The sequence below is a fragment of the Mus caroli genome, unplaced genomic scaffold (genome assembly GCF_978045245.1).
Source record: "Mus caroli unplaced genomic scaffold, Mus_caroli_1 scaffold_3, whole genome shotgun sequence".
Taxonomy (NCBI): domain Eukaryota; kingdom Metazoa; phylum Chordata; class Mammalia; order Rodentia; family Muridae; genus Mus; species Mus caroli.
Genome location: NW_028227258.1, coordinates 109,250,050 through 109,262,709, shown reverse-complemented (window position 1 = coordinate 109,262,709; position 12,660 = coordinate 109,250,050). Strand labels below are relative to the sequence as shown.

Genomic DNA, 12,660 nt, shown 5'->3' with positions numbered 1-12,660 from the left:
ATCCATATATCATGGACAATCAGCTTAGGGGGTACCGGTCCCTCTGCTTGCTAGGGTAGGAGCATGTGTGTGCTGATAGATTGGGATCTATTATATCCCGAAAAAAAAGGGGAATTTCATTTTGACTGATTAGGATTTTTTTTTTCAAAGTCTGTGTTTGTCACTGAGAAGTTTTCTTTTTAACTTAGATCTTTATAGCTGATGCTTAATTACCACATAGGAAAGTGATACACTACAGGAAAACAGAATATAAACTGAAGATAAATTGTTAATATTACTAAAATTGAAATGAAGCTCATTATTCTAAGTTTGACAAGAATTTTCTTAGCAAATTAAATATAGTGGATGTTATTCCTTTGCTTATCTTTAATCTTTTTGTTCTTTTGTGTATTGGGGTAAATGGACGTATAAGAGCTTGTATATGTGAACTTGTGTGTGTTGTGGGTTGTACACACAGAGGTTAATTTTGAATATCTTCCTTAATGGCTCCCTATCTTAGTGTTTTGATTCAGGGTCTCACACTGAACCTGAAGCCGACCGACTACCTGGTCAGTAATCTGTGGGTGAATCCTTCTGTCCTTCTCCCCAACATTGGGATTACAGATACATGAGCTGTGCCTTGCTGTTCTCACAGGTACCAGGGATGGAACTTGGGTCCTTAGGCTGTGTGGCAAGCACTTTATCAACCGAGCCATCTCTACAGCCAGTGTATGGTATTATAGCTGATAAGGGAAAGGCACTAAAGGAGAGGGGTCTTGCTGAGTCTAACAAATGTTTACAAAAGGACTTTTTCTTTCTAGCAAACCTATTTTGACTCTATATCTTATCTACGTATGCATTCTTCATTTATGTTTTGAGATAAGGTCTCACTATGTAGCCTAGCTGACCTGGAATTCACTATGGAGCCAGGGCTGGCCTCAAACTCAAAAAGACATTCATCACATACTCTGAAATTACTTAATTACCCTTTAATGCTATGCTTTCCTTGGTAAGGAGATGGATGGAGCCCACTCTACCAATGTTCATTAGGAGTTCATTCTACTAACCTACTTAATCTACATTAGATGGGACCTAATATATCTCTGATGGTTTTCATGGTTAAGTTGTGGCCTTGACTATGTCATCCACTTACTTGGCTCAAGGGCATCGAGGAAGCAAAACTTTGTCTCATGAGCGAGGTAGCAAGATGGAGCTTACTCTCAGGAAGAGACAGTCTGGGAATCTCTTATGTTCCATACGTCATAGTAGTGAAAACCAATGAAGAAAGGGGAGAAGGTACCAAGGGACTGTGAGCAGGATGATTCTAGAAGGAGAGCAATAATCAGCGATGCCTGTGACAAAGAAGCCACGAGCTGAACTTCCACGATGGCCCAAATCCATGAGCTAAACTTTCTCAATGGCCCGAATCTCCCGAGTGTTTGAAACACTACCTTCCCAGCTGTCCATCAAGAGAATGTATTGTACAGTGGAGGGTATGAGTGGGATGGGAGAAAAGGCCAAGGGCATGCTGGGAAGCTAGTCCAACAGGAGACCCTTGAGGGTAAAGCTCCTGCCATGAGTTAAGCAATGCTAATGTTAAGCAGTTAGATGCTTTGCCTGCTCTTGGCGAGGGTCTGGACTTGTTTCTCAGCACCCACAGGAAGGCTCACAACTACCTGCAACTCCAGCGCCAGGGGATCCAATGCCCTCTTCCGGCCTCTAAGAGCAATTGATGCGTATATAGACTAGTAGACACAAACATGTGCATAAATGAAAAGAAATGGATTATGTAAAAAAAAGAGAGATGTCTTACTGTAGAAACTTAAAGTTAAAATCTCATAGAGAGAGGTTTTCTCCTAGGATATTGTATTAGTCAGGGTTCTCTAGAGTCACAGAACTTATGGATAGTCTCTATATAGTAAAAGAATTTATTGATGACTTACAGTCAGCAGCCCAATTCCCAACAATGTTTCAGTCGCAGCTGTGAATGGAAGTTCAAGGATCTAGCAGTTACTCAGTCTCACACGGCAAGCAGGAGAAGGAGCAAGAGCTAGACTCCCTTCTTCCAATGTCCTTATATTGTCTCCAGCAGAAGGTGTAGCCCAGATTAAAGGTGTGTTCCACCACACCTTTAATCCCAGATAAAAGGTGTAACCCAGATTAAATCTCCTTAAACTCGGAGATTTAATCTTCTGGAATCCATAGCCACTATGGCTCAAGATCTCCATACCAAGATCCAGATAAGGATCTCCAAGCCTCCAGATAAGGGTCACTGGTGAGCCTTCCAATTCTGGATTGTAGTTTATTCCAAATAAGTCAAGTTGACAACCAGGAATAGCCACTACAGATATCAATAGGATGGATGATCCTGGGGTATATAAAGTTGGCTAAAATATTCCTTGGGAAACAATGCATGCATAGGCATTTTTTTATGGAATGTTAGAATCTGAGCCCCATTATAGACTTTTTCTTACACCTTAGCACCTTTCTAGCCATATAAATAGGAAACATACAGTCTATTCATGACACTGTTTCCCTTGTGAAACCAGGGTTGGATTTTTGATGAGGGAAATACGATTCAGTTCAGTTTCCTCTGAGAATTTTTATCACGGATAGGGAAGTCATAAGTGATTGGTAACGACAGGGTAAAGGCAGTTGGATGGTTTTGATCAGGAAACAATTTTCAGATAATTTCCTTCTGATGATGAGCAGTCCTGATGGACTTTGGAGAACAGATCATGATGTTGGTTTTGGAACGTGGCCAGGGATGAAGAGTATCATGTCAAGGAATTGCATGGTACTCGACTCAGTCAAAGAGTTCGGCCTCTCTCTCCCTTTCCCCCTCCCCCTTTCTCTCCCCCTTCCCTTTCTTCTCCCCCTCCCTCTCCATCTCCCCCTCCTTCTTCCCCTCCCACTCCCTCTTCCTCTCCCCTTCCCCTTCCTCTCCCCTCCCTCCTCCCCTCTCCTCCTTCTCTCCTTCTTCCTCCCCTCCCCCTCCCTCCTCTCAAGAAACTGTTCAATATCAGATGATCTACCAGCTCCCTGGAGCAAGATAAAACCAATCCCTCTGTTCTCATTCAGCTCACTCTTGGGAAGAAAATTACCAAAGCGTGACGGGAACATTTATGGTTTTATCACATACCCAGCAGTTCTTTGCCTCTGTCCAGCAAACAACCAGTATTTTTCAATGTAACTTATGCTGATATCAAATAAAGATGTAGCTGAAGGGATGGCTCCCTGGCCTGCAGTGCAAACCTAAGCTTTGCAATTCTCACTTGCTGGGGCAGTGTGATGGCCAAATAGTAAGAGAATTTTAGAAAATCAGCCACCCATTTTAAGTGTCCCTAAACTGTGTCTCCACATCTCGTCTCCTCATAATTGATACAGAGCTGAAAAACGGAAAGAGGTGGACTTTCCCTGTCAGGTACAGCTATCCCTGCTCAAAGGAGGACCTTCCAAAGGGAACAAAGGCCAAGTGAGCAGTGCTCCAGGAAAGACCATGAAACTCAACCCAGTATCCACACACAGAATGAGTTCACAGGGTCCTAGGGCATGTCAACAGGATCTTCTGAGCCGTGGGAGGAATGCTACAAACATTTACCTCAGTGGGTCATCGTTGCCTTCTGGTAGTGAAAGGCATTCAGACTGGGCAGCTACCTCCTTTCCTTCTGACATTTGACTCAATGAGCCATTTCTGCCCTCTGAGGCCACATGGACATTCCACACCCGGAAGTCAGTGTGAGACAGATATGGTGTGTTGTATTGGTTGTTGATCCCAGCAGTTGGAAACTTCAGGTATCTCCAGAGAAAAGCATTAACAAGTCATTTTGCAGTTTGTCCTTTCCCAGTGACCCTGTCCAGTTACACTCTAAGTCCTCTTTTCCTCTTTTCCTCCTGGAATTGGGAATCCAGGCTGCAATCAGCAGTTTGGTGGCATATGATGTAAGACTAGCAAGACAGTTTCTTTAACTATGGAAATGGTGAGACTGTGAAGCTTTGAAGGTGTTGAGGAGCTGCTAAATGAGGGAGTCAGCTGGACCCCGCAGGCATAGACAGGAGCAGGATTTCTGAAGCCTACCCCACGTTCTGTGCGGAGGTTGTCCTGCTACACATCTTGTTAATTACAGGTGGGAATGTGACTGCTTATTCTCTCAGGTCAGCTTAAACATTGGCATTGGTTAAAAACATTTTTTAGGAGAATAATTTTGCAGAGAGTTATTACTTTATAGCTAAAGTTAGTAAAACAGTGGAGATTTTCTCTGCGTCTTCCTGGTTTCCATGAAATCCGGTGAGAATAAGGACTCCGGCGGGGGACCACAGTCTCAACCCTCAGGTTATTGCCACGGCAACAAAGTCTGTGTTGCTGCTCGAGTTAGTCAGTCAATAGTGGTCTTTGATTTATGATGTTTGACAGCAGCCATCCCTGAAGATCATTGGCCCTTTGTTCCTCGTTAGCTAATAAGTGCCCCCGGTTTCAAGACAGCAATTCCCAAGTAAACTATACACGGAACAGCCTGAAGGACTCCTCTGGAGTGTGAGTTTGACACCTCAGAGCAGGCTAATTAGCTGAAATATCAGCAAAGGATGCATTTCCTCATATGTATGTCATTGATTAAGGACAGAAACAAATTTTCTGAGAAAGATCATATACTTTATTTCCATTCTATCCATATATTCAAACCCCACATTAAGACATGAAGACATGGAGACTAAAGAGATGACTCAGTGGTTAAGATCACTGGCTGCTCTTTCAAAGGAACTGGGTTCAAGTCCCAGCACTACCATGGCAGATTACAACCGTCTGTAACTTCAGTTCCAGGGTATCTAACTCTACCGTTTGGCCTCCAGGGGCACCAAGTGTGCACATACATCCATGTACACAGATATCCATGCAGACAAAACATCTATATTCATAAAAATAATTTTGAAAAACACCTAAGGTCTGACAGAAGATATGAATTTTACCTGGTAGTTGAATTTATCTATTGATTTATTGGGCTTGTCAAATGTTATAATAATAAAAATCATATCCAGCTTACACCTTTATTAGTTAACAGGCTTCATAGAAAAAAATTCAGCTTGTGCATGTATAAATTATATGTATTGTATATATGAGAACAGCTTAGTCTTAATCTACATTTCTACTTACATTCTCTCACATAGAATCAATGTCTATAGATCACTAAATTCGATACTTGTAGGCCTTAGCAACCATTATGATTATGGGTTTACCTTCAGCTTCACTTAGCTTCTGTCTCCAGATAGCTATTTTTATCTCATGGGTATGGGTAGGGCAAATATGGAATGGTGATTAACCTTTGTGAGTTTATATGAACCAATTTCCCAGCATCAACCTGTCAATTCACTGACGTATATATATATCAGGGTTATCATTGGACAGAGCTAATTGACACTAAAATAGTGCTTCCCGCTTGCCGCAGCCACCTTTTCTCACTGGTATGTCTGTGTTGAATCTGGAGACTTTTTAACTGCATTAATTCCTTTGAGTCCAAATTTGCAATCTGTTTCATCTTTGAACTCATAAAAAGAAGCACAGGTCCCAGGTCCGCTGGAAACCTTGCCTCTCTGGGCATCTGCTTAGCTCATGGCTCTCTCGGTCCCTGGTGGGTTGTGCTCCATGGAGTGTATGTAGTGGGTGAGCTATGAGCACCACTTCTGACAGAGCCTTGCCAATACCAACAGAGTTTCCTCATCAAAATGAAGGCATTTGCTTTTAATTGGCATTAGCAGATAATGCTGTCTCAGTTTGCATCTCTGGAGATGATACAAGCTTACTGGTTAGGAGGATCAGGTTAGACACAAAGTGTCATATATCTACAATCCATAACAGGATCTGCTAACTTACATACAGTCTGGGTATAGCACAATGGACCACACCAATTGCTGCAAGAGAATCCCTACAGGAAAGAATTGTGAGCATCCACACCTCCTTGCCCTTCTCAATCCTGACTTGCTTGGTCGACACTTCCTAACAGAAATATTTAGACATTTACCCAGCAGCGGGGAGTCTCTCTACCACGTGGGGACTTGATTCATGGGCTATCACAGCCATTACACAGAGGTTAAGGTAACGTGAAGGGTGACCTTTATCCCTACCCAATAAATGTAGTTCTGCAGTGTGTCAGTATGCGCTTTGGAGAGATTAGAGCATTTTATACAGGCTATGTTTCTGCCATGCACACCACTCTTCTTCCTGTGAGTCCTGTACCAAGCTCGCCACTGAGCACTTTCTACGGAATTTTATCCCTTAGCTCAGCTGTGCCTGCTTCCAGCCCAGTGTGAAAGTATGTAAATTTACAGTGAAAGGTGGGATTTGATAGTTGGGAGGTGGTTATAGGCATGATGCTAGAGAAGACTGCGGTCATGCGAGGTTCTAATTTCTTGGTCAGATTCATCAGTGAGTGAACTGCAGTGAGCATGTGCTGACGGACTGTGTGCTGTTGCTATAACCAGAATCATTACAGCCCATCACTCTTGATAGTCTATTGCTGTGAGCTGATAATAATGATGGAATCTGTTGTTTTTTTTTTTTTTTTCTTGTGGGTGATGTGGAGAAAGACTGCATCTATAGAGCTACCCTGTGGCTCATCTGAACTTGTCTCTTTATATATAAACCATTGACAGCACTATCTACTCTCCAGTTCATAGAGGCCCTAAACAGAAAGTCCATAGCACAGTGTGTCACATTTATTTGTTGCCTAATAAAGGCTTGTTCCCTTTCCCTAGAAGTCTTAGGATGGTAGAATTCAGGAATGTTAATTTACAGAGAGGGTTGTGACATTAAAACATTTGACAACTACGTGGCTGAGAGCAAAAGCCAAACATTTGGGATTTGCTAAACATTACCAGAGACACAATACGGAACATGGAGGAGTATGCACATCAAACATCGGCTAGTCACCAAAGCATAGAGATTGTAGCAGAGTCTAAAAGCAGCCCTGCTAAGGGAATGGTGCTTTGGAGGCTCAGGTCCTAGCTTAACAGTTAGTGTAGATAAATAAGCCTTTGGGGACATGTATCTAAAGGTTGGACTACCTCTTCTCCCTGCAAAGATGGTGTTAAGATACTGCCTTCCCCAATCCCCAGTCTTTCAGAAGAGAAAGATAAAAAGGGAGAAGGGAAGAGCTGCTGAGGTTCTGCTCTCAAACACAGAGAACTGAATAACATACTCCTCCCATGGTACATTTGACTGAGGCAGGAGACTCACAGACAGAGAGACCTCTGTCAAGCTGTGCGCTGTGATGGGTGCTGCTGACTTAGTCTCCTAGGAAAAAATTATGTGGCTTCGTTTCCCATTGCAAAGCTGTCTGTTGTGTGGTGTCTAACTCTAAAAGGCAATAAGGAACTCCTAGCAAATGCTGTAGTAAGCTTAGGAAAGATTGTGTACCATTAGATGTAGGGCTGAGACTTTGCATAGGGGAAATGCGCCAGCAGCAGGTTTCTAAGTAGATTTTATTTTGGCTTCTCAAGCTGTTAGGCCTTGGTTTGGTTTGGTTTTCTCCTGGTTGCTGGAACACAGTGCCTGAGGGAGACTCATTTAGCTCAGTTTCAGAGATTAGAAGTCCAAGATTTATGCCATTATTCATATGACCTCAGGGGAAGGTCTGGTGGTGAATGGTACCACAAGAGAGGAGGAAGCACTTTGTGATGCTTTGTACAAACTTGGCCCAGGGAGTGGCACTATTAGAAAGTGTGGCCATGTTGGAGTAGGTGTATCACTGTGGGTATGGGCCGTAAGACCCTCATCCTAGCTGCCTGGAAGCCAGTATTCTGCTAGCAGCCTTTAGATGAAGATGTAGAACTCCCAGCTGCTGCACAATGCCTGCCTGGATGCTGCCGTGTTCTGCCTTGATGATAATGGACTGAACGTCTGGACCTGTAAGCCAGCCCCAATTAGATATTGTCCTTATAAGAGTTGCCTTGGTCATGGTGTCTGTTCACAGCAGTAAAACCCTAAGCCATACCTGAAGAAGCCTGGAGGGTGGAGAGCAGCTAGGTTTTTGTTTTGTTTTGTTCTGTTGTCAGCCTTCTCTCACTGGTAATCCTCCTCAGAGCAATATTTCCAGTAACCCAATTTGCATGCTTTAAGGCACACTCCTTTAAAAAGATGGCCATCTAGCTGGGTGGTGGTGGGACACACCTTCAATCCCAGCACACCGGAAGCAGAGGCAGGAGGATCTCTGAGTTTGAGGTCAGCCTGGTCTGTGGAGTGAGTTCCAGGACAATCAGAGCTATGCAGAGAAACTCTGTCTTGAAAATCCAAAACAAAGAACTCAAAACATCTCTTAGTATAATTCATTGGCACCACACCTCCAACATAAAAACACTCAGGAGACAGCCCCATCCTTCTTATTAGAAATCAGGCACTCCACCAGTGTGCCCTTCAGGGACCAGACACATCATCACCTGGCACTGCCAGGCACAGCACATTTCCACAGTCCCTAGGAGCTGTAACACTCACACCCTTTAAAAGGTCCCTCTCAACATCATGACTCTCTCGCATCCTCTCTGTCTTCCAGTCTGTCTTTCTGTCTGTATGTCTCTACCTTGTAGAAGTTAGTCCTGGTTCTGCCTCCTGGTTTCATGCTCCCAGAAATAAGACTCAGACTCAAAATATGTTTACAAATACCTTGGCCATAGAGCTAGGCTCTCTTCTGACTAGATCATAACTAAAGATAACCCATTTATTTTAATCTACATTTTTGCCATGTGGTTGGTTATCTATATTCAGGTACCTTGCATCTGTCTCCAACATCTTCCAGGGTAGATCTTTCTGCTCCTGGCTCTATGGCAGCATTCTTTTTGCCTCCCTGATGTCACACCTTCTATTTCCTGTCAAAGTCACAGGGCATAGACTTTTTAATTGACAAGTGATGTACCCACACAATACACATGATATTCTCTCCACACTACCTCTCATGTCCCCACACCAAGATGGCCTTTCGCTTCCCTCTCTCCCAGTAAATCTATTGTGTGAGAACTTGCATGGTATATTCTCTTTGAGGCAAACCTTGGCTCCAACCCGCCAAGGTGCTTCTAAATCCTAACACCTCTGCCTATGTCCTTCTCTCTTCCTCTCTCTTAGTGTCAAGTGGGGTCAGATAGATCTTTTCCTTAATAAAGACTGTCCTGCGTCTCTTCTTTTGCCTACTATGAGTGCACCCCAGTAGGGAGGCTATCCCTGAATGGTATGGAAACTGTCCCTGATGATGTCACAGGATAAGAAAAAGTTTAAGACAGAGTAACTTTGTTATCTTATTGCTTTGAGACAGGAACTTGCTATGTACCCTATGGTGGCATCAAACTTTGATTCCTCCTGGGTCATACTCATCAGTGAGGGGCTTACAGGCATTCACCACCAAGCCCATCAGGAATAGTGTTTAGGCTCTGCAGATGGGTTGTGAATTATGAAATAATATTCACTTGTCACACATCATTCAGGAACCCTGTTACGGAAAGTACCAGTAGTTGCAATTGCACTATAACCACGCCCCGTTTACTAGTTACCCACAAATGCTACCTTGGGCTCTGCACTAAGTGATTTGAAAGAACCAGTTGCTATTTATAATCAGGGACCACTGAGAGAGAGCCTGAGTCTTAGGTCAGCTGTTTGTCATGTTTCTGTTTGGCCCCCTTCAATGTCCCCTCTTGAAACTGAGTGCAACCTTCTGGGGCAGAAGCCAAAGGAAAAAGATCGGACTTTCTTTCTCATTCAACCAGAAGACTTTTCATGATCTCAATTTAGCTAAGCAACCTTGAATCCATGAATCTCGAGTCCAACAAAGAGCTTTGCTATTTCTGAGGCTTGGCAGCCTCTGTAGGTATAGCATATGACTCCCCCATACATCTCTTAAAAAGTTTTCATCGAACACCTGCTAATTGGCAGAGATCCATTGGTCACAGGGTAAAACCAGAAATTTCCACAGATCCTTCAGGGATGAGTTGAATAGCACAGAGTTAAGAGAAGGGATTAAGATATATAAAGGTATAGTATTTGTTATGTTAAAACAACTTTATTTCATGTTCCTTCTGAGGAGAGTTGAAAGGAGGGCTGTGATGCTAATACCAGTTAGGATAGTCTCAAACCTAGTTTAAGTGATTTCTAGCATACCACGTTGTTGGCGGAGCAAAGCATGCTTTTCTGGAGGTGTCTGTAGTTAGGTCGGTGCGGCTTTTGATGGTGTCAGAAACGATTGCCCTTAAATTCCCATGATTGTGTTTACAGCCTCAAGTACAAAAGCACCCCCAGGCTTTCTTGTCAGGATGTATTTTAAAATTTCAGGCTGAAATGGAAGACACGACATTGAGGAAACGTAGAGATAAATAAGAGCGTGTAACTAGAAAAAATGTTGTATACAAAAGGCTGATGTTCCTACAGGAAAGAAAAACATGCGTTTATCTCTGACAGGATTAATATTTAGGACAGAATGTCTGATACTTGCTTCCCTCTTACGTCAAAGCATTGGAAGCTCTAGCTGGCGTCCAGCAAGTCCAAGTGCTTAGCAGCGCTGCGTGGCTTGTGGTTCTGTGTCCTTGGCAGCAGCGGAGTGTTCAGCCTGGCCCAAAGCATCATTTAATGGAACGAAGAAACAGGGCATGGGGGGAGGAGAAAGGGAGGAAGGGGTTAAGGGAAGGGAGATACATAGGAAGGTGTGAGAGGAAAAGAGTTAAGTGGAATCATTGAAGTTGGCAAGGTGTATCTCCTTACCGCAGATGCCCCAGTGTGCGCCCGTCTCGCTGTCCTGACAGAACTAGGAGTAGAGCACAAATTGGTTCCACCATCGTCTCCCTCTTGCTGGTTCTCCGCTTCTCAGCACAGCATCGTTTCTAAACATTTTAAAAGATTCTTGAAAAAAAATCATTAAAATGTAAAAATCATTGGACCAAAGTTTGATTTAAGCTGAGTTTAAAAAAAAAAAAATCCCCCAAAGGCTACATTTCATAGATGGAACAAGATCGTACTGAAATTATCTGAGAAGAAATTCCTCTCGTTATTTCTTTGGCATTTCCTTGTTTTATTTTTTATGGGAAAATAATCTGCAGGCATTTCCATAGCTCACATTTGACTCCAGATGTAAACCTTGCCGCCTTCTTTAATTTCAGTCTGTGTCTCTCTTCATTTCTTCTCTCTCTGTTGGCTCATCTTGGCTTTGAGTCTCCTTGCTTTCTTTCTGCCGGGCCCTCGTGACCTTTCTCACGCCTCTGCCTTCTCTTCCACCATTTCTCCTCGCACTGTCCCAGCTTCATGACCTCTTTCCCTGCCAGGCAGTTTTCTACAGATTACAGAGTCTGTGCTTTTCTAGTTGTCGTCCCCTATTTCCTGTTCTTCTGTTGATGTCTTCCTTTCATCCTGTCCCTCCCTGCCCTTTCCCTGTCTCCAAGGATTACTGATGTGGACTGTCATGAGCGAGCACTCTGTGACAGGACTCAGCTGTTTCTCCCTTATTCAGTCAAGACTATTTTTCTACAAAATAAAAGCCCCTGGACGATCTTCAGAGAAGGTAGTCTGTCTGATCTACATTCTGTATTTTGGGGTCTCGGCTTCCAGTCATGATCCTTAGTCTCAGCTGTTACTCCATACTACGTTCCTATTGTTTTCTGTGCCCATGAGCAGCAAATAAAGAGGGATCTTTACCGAATTGAAGTTGAGATTGCGAAGCATTACTTGGTTCAGCGCAGTGCACGCAGGCCATGGTGAGCTTCTCTGAGATCTGCCACTGTGTGCAGTTGCTTGGTATATAAAGCACCTCCCTCACCTTAGAAGGTTGCCTTGTGGTCTTTTCTCCTTAGTGTGCATTTTGTCTTGTGGTTTTTCTTTTATGCAAATGTAAGCAAGCCTTTGTTTTCCTTGAGTATATTCCTAAGGATAGACTCTCTGGGTCATACCTATAATTTTACAAGGATTTACCATTCCAGTTTCTGGAATATGTTGATAATTTTGCATCCTCGACGGAAGTGTCTGAGAGTGCCGCATGATACATGTCCTTCCCATAGCTTAACAACTGCAAGCCTTTTGAAACAGAGTCTGCTTGTAGGTGTGTGGTAGAGGCTTTGTCATCTCATTCCTAACTAGAGGGCAGAATTTCCATTTGGGGGCCTTCTTTAGTGGTGGCCTTGTTCAGACATTTCTCTCCTTCTTGAATGTGTTCTTTTCCTAAACTGTGAGACTTCTGTATACATTTGGGGGATTTAAGCAATATGAGGAACAGAGCACTGCAAATATTTTCTTAAGTCTGCTGCTTATGCCTCTGTTTTCCCAGCTGCCTTTCAAATAATAAACTTTTTTTTTTAAAATTTGGATTAAACCTATTTTAGCAATTCTTTCTTCTATAGTTTGTGTTTAAGCAATCCATGTCTAACCAAACAGCGTGGATATTTTTACTATAGTTTTATTTTTACATGGAGATTCATAATCTTAAAATTACTTAGAGTCTTAGAAGATGTAGAATACATTTTTTAACACGTATGAGGTCATTTTGTTTGTTTTCTGTGTGGTTGTTCCAGCCCCTTTATTGACATGTCTGGCCTTTCCTCCATTGGATTATCTTAACATTTTATCAGAAACACGTAACAGCAAAGTACTGATTTGTTGTGTGCCCGTGGAACAAACTCACTAAGTCATTTGATGTCCCAAGTATATAGTTCAGAGTTTAACTTAAG

The 12,660-nt window shown here is 42.9% G+C and overlaps 1 protein-coding gene and 1 long non-coding RNA gene across 2 annotated transcripts in view; one reads left to right on the top strand and one right to left on the bottom strand.

Annotated features, from left to right (window-relative positions):
- The window catches only part of Lhfpl6 (LHFPL tetraspan subfamily member 6), a 205,520-nt gene that overhangs the window by 105,973 nt on the left and 86,887 nt on the right, over positions 1-12,660 (top strand). The gene's annotated exons all lie outside the window — the stretch shown is intronic.
- Positions 10,045-11,185, bottom strand: LOC147005644 (uncharacterized). The gene is made up of 3 exons (XR_015046627.1): positions 11,061-11,185; positions 10,709-10,846; positions 10,045-10,556 (listed from the first exon to the last, which is right to left on the bottom strand). It is a non-coding gene; the product is annotated as an uncharacterized LOC147005644 (long non-coding RNA).